The following is a 3,345-nucleotide window of genomic DNA, read 5'->3' as shown; positions in this document are numbered from 1 at the left end:
CAGCGAATGAGATCTGGACAACTCTCAAAGACATGTATGAAATCAAGAACACCAGCCAAACCTTGTTCCTCAGGAAGAAGATCCTATCAATAAAGATGGAGGAGAATGAGTTTGTTTCGTCATTCTTATCTCGGATAAAGGAAGTTAAAGATAAACTATCTGATATCGGTCAAACCGTGGCAAATGATGATCTCGTGACAATCACCATGAACGGTATGACAGATGACGATGAGATGTTTATAACTGGATTGAATGCAAGGGAAAAGCCTCCAAGTTTTGAAGAGCTTACTGGAATTTTGCTACATGAAGAGGAAAGGAGGTTGTCTCTCAAGCCTCAAGATCCAGATCTTGCATTGATAACAAAGTTCAATCCAAAAGGGAGAGCGATGGCTGATCAGAGGAGGGGCAACACATCAGAAATGACACCGCAAGGTATGACCTCGTATAGAAATGACTCTGCTCCTGAATGTTTTTATTGTGGCAAGATAGACCATATTGCTAAATTTTGCCGCAAGAAGAAGGCAAATCAAGAGAGGTACAATCAGAAAAGGCATGCAGGTCATTTGGCAGATGCAGATGCAGATACAGACCGAGATCAGAATCTGGATGTTAGACTACTTATGGCCGAGGGTGACACTGCTATTGAGGAGGATGAATGAGATATTTGGATCGTGGATTCTCGAGCCTCCTCGCATATGTCAGGTAAAAAGCAATGGTTCAGAAATTTTAAAGAATCCAACATTGGAGTAAAAGTCTATCTTGGAGATAATAGTGGGTACGAGATCAAGGGACATGGAGATGTCCTTGTTACTCTGCTTGATGGTAAGATCAGGAATATATCTGATGTGTGGTATGTTCTTGGCATTAAGAAGAACCTGATTTCTGTGTCCAAGATTATAGATGAGGACCTCAAGGTAGAATTTTTTAAATCTTATTGCATTATTAAAGATTTGTTGGATCAGATGAAGCCCATTGCTACAGGTATTCACATAGGAGGACTCTACAAGTTGGATGTGAAAAGTACGCCTCAGCAAGCCTTGATGATGTCAAAAAATTCTGCAAATGAAGACGGACTCTACAAGTTGGCTCAAGAAATAAATACCTCAGAAGTTTCTTCTATATGTGAAGACGGAAATGAGTCTGCCCTTGTGGACATTAAGCGAGTCGATGATGTTGTTAAGGCCAAACCTGTGGACACCCCTATTGAGGTCGATGGTGGGACAAACGATTGTTACAAAACAGAGGATGGCGCCGGAGAGTTTGACAAACACTTGTCTCCTCTGGAATCATATCTTGGGTTGTCTGAATATTCTATTGCTAAAGCAAATCTGTGTATAGAAGATGCAGGTCGCTCTGCGGGCTCTGAAGAACAGCTCGCGCCCTACAGCATGGCAGATCTCGGCTCCGCCCTGCCTACTGGTTCTGCAGCTTTAAGTGGTGAGGACCGTGCTAGTTTGGTCAATGCTTTGAAGGATAAGTTGCAACATCTTGCTCGACAACAATCTGGTTTTCTTGATTCTCTTTCACTCGTTGTTAAAAACAGAGTGTGAGCTTTGAAAGAGATTCAGAGCAAGCATGATGAACTTGAAGCAAAATTCTTTGAGGAAAGAGCAGCGTTGGAAGCTAAATATCAGAAGTTGTATGAACCACTATATGCAAAGCGTTTTGAAATTGTAAATGGTATCAATGATGTTGAAAGTAAGGACGAGTCTGAGAATAATGCTTCAACTGATGAGAACAGAGAAGAAGAAAAAGGAGTTCCCGAGTTTTGGCTCACTGCAATGAAGACCAACGAAGTGCTTTCTGTACAGATAACAGACCGTGATGAAGGTGCTTTGAAGTATCTGAAGGATATTAAGTGGTGCAGAATTGATAACCCCAAGGGTTTCAAGATTGATTTTTACTTTGACACGAATCCATTTTTCAAGAATTCTGTGTTGACAAAGACTTACCACATGATTGATGATAATGAACCCATTTTGGAGCGGGCAATAGGGACAGAGATTGACTGGTATCCGGGAAAAAATCTAACACAAAAGCTTATGAAGAAGAAGCCAAAGAAAGGAGCACTTGCGCCTACACAACAACAGAGAGTCCTCATGGAGCTTGAAGCTGATCCAAAGCTTGTTTATCACTGTGGATTGTCTCCACGTTGTCTCCCGGAATTGGTTGAAAACAATCCTGTAATTGCTGTTGAAGTGCTTCTGAAGTTGATGAATTCAGTACATATAGCAGACTATTTCAAAGTATTTGTCAATATGGACATGAGCCTGCACTCTATGGAGGTTGTTAATAGGCTTACAACTGCTGTTGATCTTCCCACACAGGAACCACAATTCACTAAGCCACTAGGAAGACTGAAGTTTGATTTGTTTAGGGACATTTTAGGTGTGTTTAAAAATCCCTTTCTCCATTAAGGGGGGATTTTAGAAATTAATGGAGAATACGTTACTTAGTTATGATTTCCTCTTTATTTGACATTGAGTTCCTATTAATTAGGAATCTTTTTTTTTGCCTATGTATCTATTTAATTACTCATGATTAATGAATAAGTGAAGCCAATGCATTTGCTCGAGGGAGCTCCTGGTGAAATAATGAGGGGAAATATAAACAATTTTCTCTCACCTTTTAAATAAACATATGGATTTTTAGAACCCTTTGACCACACAAATTCTTTTATCCTGCAAATTGATTTATGGAAATGCATTTATGTGCAGCCAAAGCTTTTGAGCATTCCAATAGTGTTTGTCATCTAGGCACATACTAATTTTCTTTAACTACTCTGAAACCAAATCCTTGGAAAGAAGGGGAAGCACTATTTGCAATTAATTTCTATCTGGCCAAGAGTTGGAGGTCTTTGCATCTTGGATACAATATCTTCTGAGATGTCTTGAAGAGTCAAAATAGTTGTTGCATCTTCCCTTAGACTGATACATTAGTTGATGTTTTTAGTTCTCTGTTTCAAAGGACAGAAGAAATAAAAGAAACATTTCTTTACAGTCATTCAACACTCCATCAAACTTTGTTTCCCGTCCTCAAAACTGAGAGAAGACCAGTGATCGCATGTGGGCTAGGTTTGTTACTTATAGATACTAGCCAAGCTTCCTAAGGCATGAGGAAATAATGGGAGCTAAGAGAAAAAAAAAATCGACTAAAATGCTGAATGAATCGCATGTCTAGGTAGAGAAAATTAATCGCATGTCTAGGTAGAGAAAATTAGTTCCCTTCTGGGAAAGGAAATGGTATTCTTTTGTTGAGAAGAAAGTGGACTCTTTTCACCAAGAGAATGGTTTTAATGGGTAGAATGTGTATCTATCTATGCAAAATGAATACTACAGTATTTAA

The 3,345-nt window shown here is 39.3% G+C and overlaps 1 pseudogene; it reads left to right on the top strand.

Moving 5' to 3' along the window:
* The first annotated feature begins 1,355 nt into the window (after positions 1-1,355).
* On the top strand, positions 1,356-2,417 carry LOC149170648 (nucleosome assembly protein 1;4 pseudogene; annotated as a pseudogene).
* The last annotated feature ends 928 nt before the right edge of the window (positions 2,418-3,345 follow it).

This window comes from Pinus tabuliformis, chromosome 4_2 (genome assembly GCF_031772625.1).
Source record: "Pinus tabuliformis cultivar Carrire ecotype Pingquan chromosome 4_2, CPIR1, whole genome shotgun sequence".
NCBI classification, from domain to species: Eukaryota; Viridiplantae; Streptophyta; class Pinopsida; order Pinales; family Pinaceae; genus Pinus; species Pinus tabuliformis.
This window is presented reverse-complemented; position numbering and strand designations above follow the sequence as displayed.